The sequence below is a fragment of the Lissotriton vulgaris genome, chromosome 9 (assembly GCF_964263255.1).
Source record: "Lissotriton vulgaris chromosome 9, aLisVul1.2, whole genome shotgun sequence".
NCBI lineage: Eukaryota > Metazoa > Chordata > Amphibia > Caudata > Salamandridae > Lissotriton > Lissotriton vulgaris.
The window spans coordinates 770,912,034-770,930,103 of NC_141697.1; positions in this window are offsets into that span (position 1 = coordinate 770,912,034).

The following is an 18,070-nucleotide window of genomic DNA, read 5'->3' on the forward strand; positions in this document are numbered from 1 at the left end:
CACTTCAATTTCAGGCACAGGCATGCCAAAGTCAGTATTAACCATTCAGGGGAAGTTTTTTGTGTGAAAGCTGAGTCCATGGGGTAGCTGGTAGAAGGCCAGTAGGGTTGCATTCAGATACAGAGCCCTAATCCTCTCGATCCTTGGGGCCTCACAGAAATGGTCTAGGAGACAGAGGAAAGGATCGAGATTCATAGATATTGTCAAAGAGAAGGCCCAGAATAGTGAGCACACTATGCAAATGTTTACAAAAGGCCAGAGACCGCTTCTTTAGAGAGATACCCCAAAGAAGGGGACAATTAAGTTTTCTTTTTTTAAAGGGACATTAGTGAAGCTGGTACTGCTACCAAGTCTGTAAGTGGCCACTGCTGGTTATCATAAAGGAGTAGATGCAGATGCAGATTGATTGATTGATTGATTGATTGACTTGGGCCCAGGGATTTGGGGGACCCACTGCATCACAATTATGACTGTCTCCCTTTAAAAAAAGGGGCATTCGAGCGTATTGTCCTTTCAAGCATAGGACAGAGGTGATAAACCATCATGGTGGGGAAGAGGTAAAAGAGGCAGAGGAGGTAGCCTGCTACTCAGGACTGCAGTTATAATTAGTGCAGCAAGTATAGTTGCATTGGGGTCAAAGTGTGTGAGGGGCTCACAACGCCCAAATTATGGGGAACAGTTTGTTTGGGATATCTGTTTTTGTTTGATGCATTTGCTGCTTTATAAGTTTCATATTTGGTGTGGTTCATAAGCTATAGAAAACGTATTCCTGAAATCATCTCATAAGCCCTGCTCCCTGCACGCAGCCATGTCCATCCCGTTCCCAAAATCCTTGCCATAAAGTTTTGGAGGGGGGCCCGATCTCAAAAGATTTTGCTTAGGGGGGCTCAGAGTAAAAAAGTTTGAAGACCTCTGCCCTATACCCATACTTACCTTATCCAAACATTAAAAAAAAAACATGCTTTTACCATTCATGCATTTACAACGAATTTCGTTGTAAATGTATGCGTGGTAAAAGCATATAAAATGTAATGCCATGCATTATAATGGCTTTGCGGAGTCATGGTACTTTCGTAATGAAAGTATGCGGAGTGATGGTATGCGGAAAGAAAGTTGCGGAATAATGGGTGTTTACCCTCCTCCGGTAAGTACATTGGTGGCACGGCGGCCCACATCTCCAGCAACATACTCATATTTTTTCACCACCCATTTGAAAAATGCACAGGTCTCTCTCATTGATGGCCAGCACCGACATACACTTTTAGACACACCTCCCACCACAAGTTCTAGAATTGCGAACTTTAGAGCTGGGGCGCTACGTTCGAATCTCGGCATCAGCTCAACATCCTGTGATTCTAGGCAAATCGCTTTGTCTCCCGTGCCTACCACAAATGAATGTGTTCTTCTGTAATGTAAATTGTGCTCATGCCATGTTGTCGAGTTTGCGCTATATAATATTGCAAGAAAAAATAAAGTAGGGAAACTCGAGTTCACACACTACTGAACGCGCACTCTTAAGTGCATCAGCAGTGCACTGTGAATCGGAGCGTTTCACAGGCCTGTCACATATAAGAAATGCTATCAAAACGAAATCCTACAAAACAATATACTACTGGCGGCAGCAATTCATACCCGGACAGCGTCGGGACGGGCTGCTAGTAAGTAAAATGAAATGTTGCCACATATGAAAGAGAAGTTAATTTCACCATTTAGAGGCTGAGTAGGATAATTTATTTCCACCCCAGTGTACTTTTCCTATTCTCTGCACTTGTACATTTTTGTCTGTATTTGACTGTAAAGTTCTCGTGGGAGAGAACCATTTGAAAATGTCTTGAAAGCATGGACCGTGTAGGTACAATCCTTTGTGGACCCAGCAAAGTGCTTTACATTGAATGCGTGTCCTAACATGGAGCCAGTTCAGCTCTTTCACTGATTTGGACACTAAACAGAATTTGGGAAGATTTATTAAAACTCTAGCAGCCACATTCTGAAGAGTCTGAATTTTATTCAAGACTCAAGATTAGGCCCCTACCAATAAGGCATTGCAGTAATCAATAAATTATACCGTTTGTTCCAAACAAGACCTACCCTTTTCAAGCATACTTAAATACAAAATAATGTGGTACAGAGTTACATCCAAGTGATTGCTCAAGGACCCCTTATCCCATCCAGGTTTACCAGTTTAAAAGCAATCGGAAATGGGGCCAATTTAACTCTGTAATCCTCAAAAGAGTAGAACCTATGCCAGTGTTTCCCTGCCTGTAGGCCCCTACCCACCTGATTTTTGGTGAGTCACGTAAATGAGATCAATAAATAAAGATACCTTTAAGTTCTGTGTTTAACTTGTCACATTTGCCAGATTCAAAGAAAGAGGTCAAATGTCATGGTGCTTTATTCGTTTTGCATGGGGGCTGGTCACTGTGTTTCTCTGACTGCAAAGTTTGAGGAGTTTTTAAAGTGAATTATGTTACGATGTAGGGATGTTGTTTTTTGGCAACACGCAAAAAAATGTGAATACCTCTAAATGAGCGGTACGTATGCAGCATTGAGGAAAGCAAAAATTAAGCACCTACATTTTTTTAAAGTTCTGCAAACAGGGATTTTAATAGGATCAAAACATATCAGGACACTAATTTGGTTTTACACAAATTATAGATATTAATAGAAACTGGATTTCCATATACCATGTATCTGCTATAAAGGTTTATCATTAAAACTGTATGTCTGTGTCTATGGGTCTAGGTCGTTATGCCATCTGGAGGGAGAGAAACTATAATGTACCTTGCTATACCTGTAATATATGCCAAAATCCACATGGTATGATGGTGTCGACATGCTGTACAGTTTACCTTGATTTTTCTAATTTCTTTGTAAAATCAATAACATTGATTATCGAAAAAAAAACTGTATGTCGGTGCACATTTAGTGCCATTTTAATGGAAAAGTGCTTGCTGTAATTGACAATGCGCTACCAGACGATGCTTTAGTTACATAAAAAAAATATCCGGCCTCATGTCCATTAAAGGTAGATAGGTTGCAAAAGTTTGTTATTTTAAAAAGTAGGTTGTGGTTCTAAAAAGCTTAAGAACCAATTAATTCTGCTGTATGAAAGAGACGCTTTGATCTACTCCATAGTGTAAGGAGCAATTTACCGATAATTGATCATTTGAACCCATTTGGGCTCTAAATTCTTCCTGAAAGAGGACACCCATCTTCCCTTCTATTAATGACTACTGTTTGTTGCACAGAACATTAGATCACATAAAGCAGCAATGAAATATTTGATGACACTAGGAAAACCTTTTTTATGTTATAACTTTGAAATCAATCGGTGTGAGGAAAAGTATCATGCAATATTGCAACAAATTAATTTCTATAATCATTATTGTATGCATTGTATCCAAACGTTTTTAACTGTTTTAAAGTGTTATTTTGTTTGTACTTTTATGTCTGTTTTTGATAGCTGAATACAGTTTTATGAAGCAAAACAACTATTAATCATTTTTGAATGTCTTAGGAAAATTTTTACTGTGATGTGCAATTTGCATGCGTCTTAGTGATAATAGAGCCTAGTAGCACCTTCATTTCCCCCCCATGAAAAACACTTTTCCTCATAATGGTGAATTATCTTTAAGCCACACATTTCTAGCAACACTAAACGATCACCTAATAGCTAATTGTCCAATAGGTACAAAGGTAAATTCCTTACAAAGAGCCCCCAAAAAGGCATATTGAGAAAGACCAAGATCTCCTCATAACCGTAGTATCTTCAATTCGTCATACTGACCAAATATCATTGCTATAAAAGAGTTATCATACTCGTTTCTTGGCGTAGGCTTCGAGCTTCTTAGGACATAAGCGTAGCCAACCATATTCTTAATTAAACTTACTTAAGCTTTCTTAGTTAATATCATTTCTGCTCACTTGATACTAAATGGGAACTCAAGGGTAACCAAGGAATAGTTAAGCAACCTAAATATTTCTACATGCTTACTTTCTCCAAATAAGTCCAGAAGTGACCAAAGAATATATGGGCCTTAAAAACATTTGTACTTGTTTTTCTACTGTAGATTTTAAATCCCCTTTTCTGGGTACATTTTTCAAAGTTATATAGCTGGGCATATAAAGCATACAAGGAAAATCACAGAAAGATAGTATTGTCAGAACATTCACAGCAGAATAATGTGTGTCTATTGTCTTGGGCTGGTCTATAGAATTTGTAACTAAGAAAGCATCAACACACCAGTAAGCACATACAATTTAGAGGGATCAAAGATAGCCTTTTTTACCTCTTTCTAACTATGGTGTTCTACCTAGACTTTCCCTCTTCAAGGTCCTTTACACCTGTGTTTTAGTATTCAACAAGGCAATAGAATGCAACAATTTGGAAGCATACCTAATTTGTGTAAGGTTTCCGCCAATGCGGTCAAAAGCATTGTATTAGAGGCATTGCTTATATCGGGGTTCTCCAATCTCAGACCTGGAGGGCCAGCTCTCTGCTAGATGTTTAAGATAACTACATTTATCTAAATGTGAATATGCTAAAAGTCTGGCATGGATCCCGCCCTCCACGGCTGGCATTGAAGAACCCTGGTTTAGATCCATGAGACAAGTATGGTACTTAACCTTTATAAGTATTACAAATGGTAATGAATTAATTATATATATTTAAATAATTATGTATTAGAAGCCTTAGCTTAAAATCCCATTTCATAAGAGCAATGTGATTTGAAACAGTTATCCAATTCCCCATCTCATTTAGCGTCTCCTTTGCAAATAGTATACAGGTGTTGGTACTTGTAAAGGAGATTATTGATAGAAATTTAGGTATTTTCCTCAACCTTCTAGCATAAAGGAATATGTAAACAGTTGAGCAAAATGTATTCATTTTCATACCGATTGCAAATACTCTTGCTAAAACAGACCACCACCAAGCTGTAGTGGCCTGTAAAATTAAAATTGGCCGGCCATTTGATCTTGGAGGACCCATTGATATGAAAGATTTTAGCACATTTCAAATTTCTTTTTGAAACCATAATCCCACTATTAGATAAATAGACAACTCCAGATTTCTTTTTTTAGCAAAATACTTCGTTTTTTTTAATGTCATTTTTCAATATGTTCCCAGTATGTCACTAGTCAACTAAGCGATTGTTAAAAAAAAAAACATTTCACCATGGTGACATTTATTATAAAATCAGTTCCATTTGATGTATCCTTTATAATGCCATTGGAACCCACTCCCCTAATTTCTGCAGCACTAACTAAAAAGCTGCATATTTCTCAAATACATAAAGGAACTCCGAGCAAACCTAACAACACATTTATTTTTTCAAGGTACATGGTCTCTAATTTCGTTTCAAGGAGCCTACCTCTTTTAAGATAGTTATTACTAAAGAAAGATTATAACTTCTCTTGCCTCAACAACTCAATATTAGTAAAAAAAATAATTATTAAAGTAATTGATTGAATGCAGAAAGTTCTAGCTACTGGTGAAACTTCAACTTCCTACAGTACACGATCACAAATTCAACCAGATAAACTGAGAATTTGTGCCCAACATGGATTTCATACATTGGAAAAACCCTATTGTGACGATGCAGAAAATAAATTATCCTCTGTAATTGAAATGGATCATATTGCTCAGCAATCCAAATATCCTCTTTCACATAAAATGAAATGCACAGTGAAAATAGCCTCAAAGGAGCTCTTTTCAAATAGATCAAACATCACCTGAAAACAAGTCTTATTTATATTAGTTAATCTGTCTCCCCACTTATCCGTAAGACTTACTTACTTAATGAAGTTACTATTTTGGAATATGACAGGATTAAGATCTAAGTCTTGGGATCCTTGCTGGCGTGTATTTATTGAGCAATTCTACATATGGAAGAAACACACAAATGTTTTTAGAAGGACCCTCACTCACCAACCTGGTTGGTGACATGTTTCATCATTGGGTCCCCACCGTATCAGCCGAATAGCGTTCCGGTGTGCTACGATGCCCGCAATTGCAGCGGAGCGGGTTGTGATTTCGTGCAAGTGAAGTAGTGCAGATTAAAAAGTAACCAAATGTTCCCTGAAAAATACTTTATTTTAGGTGATTTGGGTACTAATAAAAACAAATGACAGATCAGTACCAACTGAACAATGGAGCTGGGAGATCCGATGGAATGTTAAAAATTGGTCGGCATGAATATGTTTCTGCTTGTATTAGCACGTTCCGCTAAGCATTCATCAGGACCTTGAAAATAGTGAGACCATGGCGGTATATGCACGCTAAGGCGTACCCTAACCTCTGGTCGTATGTGAAAAACTCAGTTTTACCATGAACAATGGTCTTTAGGTAGTTCTTAGACCGTGGTAACCTGTAAAAGAAAATGTGGGGACAAGTTGCTCCTCATAATTCTGTCATGTCATCAGCTTTCTCACAAAAGCGGTTTACAGGCATATCAACATTGAGTGTTTCCTTTAATAAAAAAAGGAAAGGAAAGAAAAATGCACGTCCCATCCGGGGCCACTGCTCTATTCAAAACCGTGGGTATCTGGGCAGCTCATTCCTGCCCATTTTAAAAAAAGGCTAACCACCACTGCTTTTTAGGTAGTTACCACTGCCCCCTTCCCTTATGATGAGGAAAAAAGAAGAAATACACCCGGCAAGTTACTGCCTCGTATTGTCAAACGCGGCTCAAATATTTATATCTGTAGCCCTTTAAAAAGAAAGAAACAACCCAGGCGCCACACGTAGTTAAGGCAGATGGTCGCCCTGTGTTTATAGCAGAGCAATGTACTAATAAAAACGTCGGCTGTGGAGAAAAAAGGCTTACTTGAGTCAAATGCACAAATTACTTCATGGAACACAGACCGGGGGCCTGATTGGAAGTTCTGTGAAACAAACAGTTACAAGTTTATCATCTACAAGGTGTCGAGAGAGAGGGGCCCCTCTCCCCCACAATAAACGGACAGCACTTACTTCCAAGATTTCGGGATCCCACCAGGTGCCTAGCCGTGCATGTCTGGCTCCGAATATTGTCGTTCTGCCGGCAGAACCTGGAAGAAAAGGACATCGGTCCGAGTCACGTGTGACTGCGTTGTTGGGAACGTCACTACGTAGCGTCAACTTTTCATTTCAAAAACTAGAATGCTGACCTTAATATTCATGATGTTTCCATTTCCAGACTAATAAAGCATTTTCGAAAAACTTTATTAAGTATACCTCAAGAGTGCAAACAATAGTCATTATGTCGGTTGGTTGCTGGACCATCAATTCAGCCCCGAAGTCAATAAAAAGTGTAGGCGAGAATAGCCACAGCAATACGCGACATTATCTCGCTGGCCAACATTCGAAAGGGAAAGGGAACAAAGTTCCACAAACGCAAAAGCAAACTCGGCAAGGGAGTCTATCCGCACTGGCTGGCAGGACAGAGTGCGATGTCTTGTGGTTCATGTCTTTTGCCAATTTGTGCTGTGTGTGTTTTAAACCCCTACCTGCTGTTCCGCTGTGTGCGTGAGCGTCTTACCGGTCCCCCTGGGCCCCGGTCCACCGCGGCTTGCCAGTGCCGATTGTAGTGGAGGGCCAGGTCGGGCGCCATTTTGGTAGTCCCGGTTCCCGGCTGGACTCGAGTTAGCGGTCCAGCTCGGGGAGGGGCTTGGGCTTTAAATAGTATAGGGGCTGGTGTGACTGCGCGTTTGCTCAGGGTGGTGGCAGCACCTTGCTAGAGCGCTCGGATCGGTGTGGCAGACTGCGAGGGAATTCTCTTCTGTCACTCGCCTCACGCTGGACTTTTCTCCTGATTTTTTAATTAATTTTAAAAACACCTCCAATTGATTGACAATTTGTGCTGTGTGTGTTTTAAACCCCTACCTGCTGTTCCGCTGTGTGCGTGAGCGTTTTACCGGTCCCCCTGGGCCCCGGTCCACCGCGGCTTGCCAGTGCCGATTGTAGTGGAGGGCCAGGTCGGGCTCCATTTTGGTAGTCCCGGTTCCCGGCTGGACTCGAGTTAGCGGTCCAGCTCGGGGAGGGGCTTGGGCTTTAAATAGTATAGGGGCTGGTGTGACTGCGCGTTTGCTCAGGGTGGTGGCAGCACCTTGCTAGAGCGCTCGGATCGGTGTGGCAGACTGCGAGGGAATTCTCTTCTGTCACTCGCCTCACGCTGGACTTTTCTCCTGATTTTTTAATTAATTTTAAAAACACCTCCAATTGATTGACAATTTGTGCTGTGTGTGTTTTAAACCCCTACCTGCTGTTCCGCTGTGTGCGTGAGCGTTTTACCGGTCCCCCTGGGCCCCGGTCCACCGCGGCTTGCCAGTGCCGATTGTAGTGGAGGGCCAGGTCGGGCGCCATTTTGGTAGTCCCGGTTCCCGGCTGGACTCGAGTTAGCGGTCCAGCTCGGGGAGGGGCTTGGGCTTTAAATAGCGATGTGTCCTCGAGCGCGCAGCGGTCGCGCGCAGCGGGCACGCCGACTGCGCGCCGAAGGAGCGCCAAAGGAGGGCCCGTCTGTGCCCGTCCGTGCCCCGGACGGGCCCAGGGCCAGTCACCCTGCCCGGCCTCCTTTGGTGCTGACTAGCTCAGCGACGCTGCAATATTCGCGCGCTGATCTCCTGCGACTTGCCCCTCATAGCAAGGGCTCGCCGTGCACGCGCGCAAACCTAGCTAATGCTCTGGGAAGATGTACTACGTGTGCATTTCAGCCCCAACCCTTTCCCTCTCCACGTTCAGCCAGCAACGCCACCACTACCAACATCAGGGCGGGACTGATCAATGCCAGATCGGCAGTGAAGCATGCGGCTGATATCTTTGAACTACTTTCAGATGGCCAACTGGAGCTGCTGTTCCTCACGGAGACTTGGCTGACTTGTACCTCCGCCCCTAGCGTTGAACTCGCGATCCCCAGGGGGTTCAAGATAGCTAGAGTGGACCGCCCCCTGGGTAGAGGGGGCGGACTAGCAGTGGTGTTCAAGGAGGGATGGAGCTTTGAAACTGAGCCTCTCACTGAGAATCTAGGGGGTGAGGTTCTCCATTTCTCCATCAAAACCTCTCCCCATTTTACCTTAGGTGGATCTTTGATCTACAGGCCACCAGGCTCAGCCACCCAATTCCTCAATTCTTTAGAAGAATACTTAGTTCCACGGGCATTAGGTTTTCCTAAGTTTCTTTTGGTCGGGGACCTATATGTTCACATGGATACCCCTGATTCCTCCGAAGCTCGTGGGCTCGGGGAAATTCTGGAGCTTGCCCAGCTAGTACAATGGGTGTCGGGGCCTACGCATGTGGGTGGCCATTTACTTGACCTGGTATGTACGAACTTCCCCATCCAGCCAGTGTCGGTGGAAAAAACATCCTGGTCTGATCATGACCTGGTCAGGTTTAGTTGGGAGTTGGCAGAGTCCAGCCCCCCGCCCCCCACATGTCATCGTCAAAAAATTAATCTACCTGCGTTCAGACTTGCCCTGTCTAACACTCGCCCACATCTCAAGGGATGTTTGGACGATGTAGTGGGGGAGTTCAATGAATGGATAGGGCAGGCGGCGACTGCATCTACTAAACAAACAGTGCTGACCAGAGCCAGACGCGCGCCCTCCCAACCCTGGTTCTCCCCAGAATTAAGAGAGCTGAAGCAGGGCTGTAAGAAACTAGAACGCTCATGGAGGAGAGAGTATAGCCCCGAGGCTAAATCCGCCCTTCGACTTGCTCAAAAAAACTATTATGGAGCCATTAGGGACGCAAAAGGTCTCTATTATGCCGGGCGCATTAACAAGGCCAACAACAACAGCAGAGAGATCTTTGCGATCGTCAAAAGCTTTGTGTCCCCTGTGGCGGAAGCCATGCCCCTCCCGTCCTCTGCACAATGGTGTGAGGAGTTGTCTACTTTTTTTATAACTAAAATAGCGAAGATCCAGCAAGGCCTTTTAGAGGCACTTCCCGCTGATCGCTCTGTAGCTGGTCCCTGCTCACCCTCTCCCGCACTCCCTGGGCACCAACTTACCACCTTCGCACAGGTTATGGAAGATGATGTTCTCCATCTTCTCCAGTCCCTTAAATCGGGCTCCCCTGTCGACCCATGCCCTGCCCGAGTGCTCTCGGAGGTGGCGGAGACTGTTTGCAGTGAGATTACGCAATTGGTGAATCTTTCCCTGGCCGCTGGCGTGGTTCCCCAGGTTTGGAAACACGCTAAACTCCTTCCACTCCTGAAAAAACCAGGACTAGATGTGTCGGTCCCGGGAAACTATCGACCCATCTCCCTCCTGCCTGCTCTCACAAAAATCTGTGAGAAGGCTGCTCTTCTACAAGTGGAGAGCTTTGTTGAAACATCTAATGCCCTCCACCCGGCCCAATCGGGCTTCAGGGCTGCTTATAGCACCGAGACGGCCCTGGTGGAGATGTCTGAAGCCATCCGGGAGTGTCTTGATGGAGGTGGCAGAGCGGTCCTAATTTTATTGGACCTCTCTGCCGCTTTCGATACTGTCCCCTATGATCTCCTTCTTGGCCGGCTGTCGGACATTGGTATTGGGGGAGTGGTGCTCGATTGGCTTTCTTCTTTTCTATCAGATAGGACCCAGCAGGTTTGGATGCCTCCGTATGCTTCGGAGCAAAGACCTTTGCTTACAGGGGTCCCGCAGGGGTCCACACTTAGCCCCCTTCTGTTCAATGTATACATTACACCTTTGGTATACTTAGCTGAACAGTTCGGGGCTAAAATTTTAGGGTATGCTGATGACACCCAACTGTTGTTTACCTGGCCAGATGACAACCTGGACACATCTACAGTTCATCTGTGTCTGTCCTCAGTATTTCGCTGGTTAACACAGGCCCAGCTGAAGTGCAATGAGGACAAGTCCGAGGTGCTCTTTTACAGCTCCTTCCCCCCCTCATTCAAGAGCACACTCTGGCCCCCAAACATTCCTGGTCCAACAGAGATGGGGAGACCTGCAAAAAATCTGGGCATTTGGTTTACGGAGGATCTCAGATTTGAGTATCACATCAAAAAACTCACCGGCACTTGTTTTGCCACTCTGAAAATGCTCCGCAAATTTTTCCCCCTGCTCCCCAGGGAGGCCAGAGAGTCGGTTGCCAGAGCACTCATACTGGCTCGCCTTGATTATGCGAATGCACTGTTTAGTGGCATTCCGGCATACCTGGTCAATCGCCTCCAAATTGTTCAGAATGCGGTTGTACGCCTATTATTTAACATCCCCAGGTGGAAGAGCGTTCGCACGGAGCTGCGCTCGCTTCACTGGCTTCCAGTAACACAACGCATTCGGTTTAAAGCCTTGGTGCTGGCGTTTCGCGCAATTCATGACCAAGGCCCCTCATATCTGAAGAGAAGATTCACTAAGTACATCCCGGCACGCACCCTGAGATCTGCCTCGTTGTTCAAACTGTCTCTTCCCCGCTTCAAACGCGCCAGACTGGGTGGTATGTCGCTGTCGGTGGTGGTGGCTCGGGCCTGGAATGCCCTCCCTTTCCATCTTCGCTCCATGCCGACAGTCACTGTTTTTAAAAAACATCTGAAAACCCACCTATTCACGAGTGCAGGTTAGGAGGATTCTCTTCTGTCTTGTTTTCTGCCGCTTTGATCCCTTCCCCGCGCCAGGATACTCACAAGTAACAGAGCGCGCTACAAAACGGTTTATAACATAACATAACATGTCTTTATTGATTGCGCAACCCATCCTTCAAACTATATCCAGGGCCAGGTTTTACCACAGGGTACAAGTAAAGTCAGACTTGCCCATAACCCCATGATGTAATATGAGACCTTTTTCAGATATATGGGGTTCAGTTGGTGGTCCTTGTGTATAGATCAGGACATTGGGATGTATTGGCAGAGACAGACCCAGACAGAGAGAGACCCGCTTGCGTGGTAAGAATTCATTTGAGGACAGTACCCCAAGGTATGTTATCATTAAGCCCCTGACGGTAGGTAGACAGACGGTAGATCCATCTTTGCTCCCTTTCGAATAAGGCTTGCTGCGAATGGGAACCCGGTTGTAGCTGCTCAATTATCGTCAATACGAGGCAGTAACTTGACAGGTGTATTTCTTCTTTTTGCCTCATCATAAGGGAAGGGGGCAGTGGTAACTACCTAAAAAGCAGTGGTGGGTAGCCTTTTTTTAAAATGGGCAGGAATGAGCTGACCAGATACCCACTGTTTTGAATAGAGCAGTGACCCCGGATGGAACGTGCATTTTTCTTTCCTTTCCTTTTTTTATTAAAAGAAACACTCGATGTTGATATTCCTGTAAACCGCTTTTGTGAGAAAGCTGATGACATGACAGAATTATGAGGAGCAACTTGTCCCCATGTTTTCTTTTACAGGTTACCACCGGGCTAAGAACTACCTAAAGAGCATTGTTCATGGTAAAACCGTGAGTTTTTCACATACGACTAGAGGTTAGGGTACGCCTTAGCGTGCGTATACCGCCATGGTCTCACTATTTTCAAGGTCCTGATGAATGCTTAGCGGAACGTGCGAATACAAGCAGAAACATGTTCATCTCAACCAATTTTTACATTCCATCGGATCTCCCAGCTCCATTGTTCAGGTGGTACTGAACCGTCATTTGTTTTTATTAGTACCCAAATCACCCAAAAAATTAAGTATTTTTCAGGGAACATTTGGTTACTTTTTAATCTGCACTACTTCACTTGCACGAAATCACAACCCGCTCCGCTGCAATTGCAGGGATCGTAGCACATCCAAACAACATTTGGCTGATCCGGTGGGGACCCAATGATGAAGCATGTCACCAACCAGGTTGGCGAGTGAGGGTCCTTCTAAAAACATTTGTGTGTTTCTTTCAGTGTGTTTCTAAACAGTCACTCTTTCGTTGTTATTGAATATATTCCGCTGGGGGACTAAGAGTGCCTCTCTCCCTCACTCTCTTTTTGTTTGGAGCAATTCTACATATGCCTTTTTCAGAAAACATGGGCAGCATCACCCTTATATAGACCAGGGTACTTAAACTACAGTATGGAAGCAATACCGTCCTTATTCGGCTCCCATCTGAATGGTTAGTTATTTGGTTTGAGGTATTGTTAGCTATAAGATTTTAATTATTTGATATGAGCTCACCAGACATATTAGGGCACCTTAGCTCCTGTGCCAGGGTGCCCATTATGAAGATCTTTAACACGTATAATCGTAGCACTAAGGGGAATGAATATTCTAGAATTCTTAATATTTTGGACGAATACTTGGACCAGGCCATTGCCAGGTTTCCTTTATAATTTGCAGACAATTGCAATATGACCTTCGAACCCCAGAAGACAATGCATGTGTTATAATGAAGGAAGAAGGCCTACTCATGTCAATGAAAGCACCAACATAAAGACGTGTACAGATGTATGTGTTAAAGGAGAAATACAGGCCTCAGCTGTCTTTGGTAGCAGAATTCACAGCTGGAGTCCGGATCTGGGTGCGGGGAGGTAAGTAGATAAAACTTTAGTAGAATTGAGGAATATAATTAGGCACCGTAGATATGGAAGGTTACAGGCCTGCATTGCAAGAATGCGTATCTGAGAAAATATGTCGATAAGGCTGCACAGAGGCGCAGGATAGCTGGGAGGTTACGCTTTGACAAGCAGCATATTTGTAGGGAGTAGAGCATTGTTGAGCTTCAAGTACGAAATAATTCAAGGACACCGGTAATGTAGCTGTAGTGGGGAGGCATAACTAATGATAGGTGCACCTGAGTCACATTTAGAACACACGTTACTAGTTTTTGCAGAAGTATAACCTTTTGATATTAATGTTCTGCTTTACTGGATGGTAATTTAATATTAAAATGTATGATGTATTCATGGTTAAATGTGTATAAAAGAAACTGGCCACCCATTGTAAGTTGAAGCTCAGATTCCAGCTCCATGGAGCAGACTGGCATTACGCATGCATGCTTTCTTTTTAAATAAACTCTGTACCATATTGCCAACAGAAGTTGTGTAATCTTTTTCTTTGTCAGGCAACATTTGGCAGTGACAACCAGCAGTTCATCTCAACTTTTCCAGACTGTGCCCAAAGGAGATGATGCCTGCTGTTGACTGAATAGATACTGCACAAATGTCAGGTAAGCAGATGCTGAGTTTTATACTAAAAGTCTACCTATTCGAAAGACGAGCAGGTAAGATCCTAGGTTGCCATCCAAAGGAGGAAGCTGAAATCGAACTTCCAACATTAAGCTTTCTGAATTTCATGATTCTGTGGCAATCATAGTATATAATTCATGCATGGGGTGTTTCTTTTTTTGTTGTTTGAATGAAATAATATGTTTTGAGAAACACATTGTGTTGACTCCTCGTACACACAGAAAGTCTAGCTAGGGTGAATTCCCCTCTGAAATAGAAGGCGAGAGACGCTCCTTTAGGGAGTGATCTAGCAGGTGGTAGTCCATTACCCAGGAGACAAGCTCCTGGATGAGACACTTTGGAATGATCTAGCAGAATGTAGTGTATTTCCCAGGAGACAAACTCCTGGATGATACACTCCTTCTGGAGCAAACTATAAGGTGCTAGTGTATTACCCAGGAGATAAGTTCCTGGAAGAGACACTCCTTAGGGAGTGATGTGGCAGGTACTAGTGCATTACCCAGGAGAAAAGCTTCTGGGAGAGATATTTCCTTCAGTGAATGATCTAACAAATACTAGTGATTTACCCAAAAGGACACATCTGGAAGGAACATTCCTTTGGGAGTGCTCGTAGGTATCTCAGTTAGACCCAGAGAGCCAGTGTATACATGGTGAGACAGGACTGGGTAACAAGTGTGTGAAGTCTGACATGGTAAAGAGATGTGGTTGATTGGCGCTGGCAAGCCTAGATAAGTCAAATGACCAGCTCCCAAATTCCCAGATTTAAGATATATGGAAGGCATCTTTAAGGTAGACTGACCAAGGCTGAGGCATCAGTTGGTGAGTCTGACGGATAGGTAAAGGGACAGTGAATCACTGGTGTCAATTGACTTTGGCCGGAGCACTGCCAGACCCTTAGTTGCAAATCTGAAAAGTGCATGACGTGTAAGTAGATATCCCTCCATGAATAAGGAAGATGATATAAAGAACACAGTACTGTATAATCACAAGTGGCAAATCATAGAGAGGTGGTAGGGTTCTTGGCAGTTTGTCATACACTCTGGTATAAGCGATGAAGAAAGGCAGGAAGTTCTTTCCAATATTTTTGGTATTTCAGTACAAACCCTCAAGATGTTGTGGAAGTTGAGAAACATTATCTCAGAAAAAACACAGGGGCCAGAATAAAATGCCCCAAAACCAGCCTAAAAATTGATAATAATTCCCTGAGAGCGAGACTGATAATAAACTGTGACAGGTAACAGATGAGATTGAATTAGAATTTATATTTCTATGGGCCCATGGAGAACCCCCTTGTCCATGTAATACTTCTCGAATTCATATAATAACAGTCACCCATCATATTAGAGGCCCTTCTTGATGCATTACTCACATATATTTATGTTTTAGGAGTTTGACATTTGAATGGGAGCCCACATCCTTGTGTGGAAAAGCAGTTTTCTGTAGAAGACTTTCAAGTACTGCTTGGCGGTAGTCGCCTCTGAGCCATTCAATAATTACCAAATATAGAGGCGGGCGCTGGAAACTGGAAAGCAGGAAACAGGTTTTTTTTCTCCAGAGCAAAGCACGTCAGATCGGACAAACAGGGTATCGTCTCAAGGTGCTCTAACTGCATCTCTGTGGCCTGGCCTCTTATACTGTAGTTTATGGCTTTATTGCATGAAGACACATTCTTAACATTACTTTGAAGTACAGTAAGTCATCCCCGGAATCCCCGCTTCAGGCCCGTTCCCACACGTATTCACAGTAGAGGCCCCCACCCCAATCTCAGCAGGTGATGACTATCGCGCAGCTGGACATTCCGTTGGGAACCGAAATGTGCGCAATCGGTCGGATCTCATGGGGTGGTGACACTGAGTAATCCCGGCCTCTTTGATGAAAGGCGAGATTCTACAGTAAGGGGGGCAATAAACTGCATCCGCAGGGCTAGGTGATCGCCTGGGATCAGGTCGGACAATCGGGTACAGAGGAAGGGGTTATCAAAGGGGCTGTTCGAGTGAAAGGGATGAAAGAGAATGTGGGTCCGGCACGGGAAGTGGCTCCGGCGCAGGGTTGCGCTGTAGGTGAGTTTATGGTTCAGGCATGTCTGCATGGGGGCTGCCAGCGCGCGGGGATGCTAGCGATCTCAGGGAGACGTGCAGGCAATATGCAATGTATGAAGTGGCCATGGTGCCTAAAATGGCTGCCGCTTACGCGCTCGTACGGACCTAGGTTTGGGACAAGATGGCGCAAATGATGTTCATACTGAAATATAAACTTTAACAGTGCACCCTTTTGAACATCTCTAGCCAACTTGTTAGTCTGTATTGATGCACATTATATTCCGTACTTCTAGATCATATAAGGCTTTCATACGTTCAGTTCTAGAGTCCAAAGTCTTAGGGCAAATAGAGTTCGTGAGAAGAGAGCACAGAGGCGGTATGCATTGTATCCCCAAGCAGCAACCACACATTATGAAAACTGGTACCAATACTATCATTAATAACTTCCAACCCCAGTCTTTTAAAATGCTCCAGAACCAGCTCCCAAGCGACCAGCCTTCTTGTTACTTATGGACCTCTGATGAAAGTCTGTGGAGGTGTTCAATTGCTTTGAAAACTGATGGTGAGTTATCCGGTACGAAGGTGCAGCAGCTAGATCCAATGATGCGGCATGCTCTTCCACGATCCGCTAGCACCACGTCTAGGACGAGACGGTTCTGAAGAGCCACCATGCGGACCGCCTGTAGCTCGGCTGTATTATTCGTGAGGATGCCAGCCGTGATGTTCAATGCTGTTTCGACTGCTTGGGTCAGATGACAGATGGCTCGACTGTTTGCCATCGGACCCCAGAGAGGAATGAGTCCTTTTGCTGCATTTAGAAACTGTGATGCAGTGGAATCTGCTTGTTCTATGTCTTTTGCTCGCTTCTGCCTGTGGTGATTTGCTGGTGCCACATATGTTGGAGGGAGGACAAAGGCAATGTAACAGGTGCCCCCCAGCCCTTTGGGTGCCAGGTGTAGGCTTTTGTACCGCAGACAAAGTACATGTTCGGAGAGGCAACAAAAGATGGAGGATCAGCAGTGTTCAGAGTCCTTGTGATGCGGCAGGAGCTGTGGCCCACGATTTTCGTCACATGGCCTTCAATGCAGACAAGGCCTGAGACGTTCACCACAGATAGGGCCACAGTCAGAATTGCGGCTGTCCATTTCCGAAGGTAGTAGAAGGTGGGTCTGGCTGGATTGTTGAACACCTGCATTTCGATTCTTTCTTTATCCGGGATGTCTATTTGAAAAGTGGTGTTGGAGGTCAGAGGGCAAAAGGGAGCAGAGGTCTTTCCTGTTCTGTTCAGCCAGAACTCATCGTGGAACTGTGCAACCGTTTCATCGGATGTTGCATTGTCTTTGTAGCTCCCTTGTAGAAGTATCAGCCAGGCAAGGCAGGATCCATGCACAGAGAAAGGTGAAGGGATGAAGGGGATAGAGTGTCTAGTTGCATGGGGATTAAACAACAGGGGGTGATGATGGACAGAGTTTCTGAATTAAGCATAATACTCTCACCCAGTCAAGAGATCAGGGCTTAATCCAACACCGTTTTTTAGCTCACTGCACCATCCCTTGTTGTAAATATTTTTGTCCACCCTAAGCGTGGAAGGGTATACTCAGACGTGAGTCCCTTGCTCATTGCACCATCAGGATTCAAGCAAACCGGGCCGAAGACGGCTGTAATGCCAGAAACCGGTCCCCGGGAGCTTGTTTCCTTCCCAGTGTAAGAATTGGCTTTTGTAGTTTGGTTTGCCCTGTTCCCATCATGCACTGGGACAGGAACAGACTAATTTGCATACAGCCAGGTTCTGAAACTGGGATGGTGCAGTGAGCTAAAAAACGGTGTTGGATCTAGCCCTGATCTCTTGACTGGGTGAGAGTTTTCTGCTTAATTCAGAGACTCTGTCCCTCACCACCCCTTGTTGTAAATATTTTTGTCCACCCTAAGCGTGGAAGGGTATACT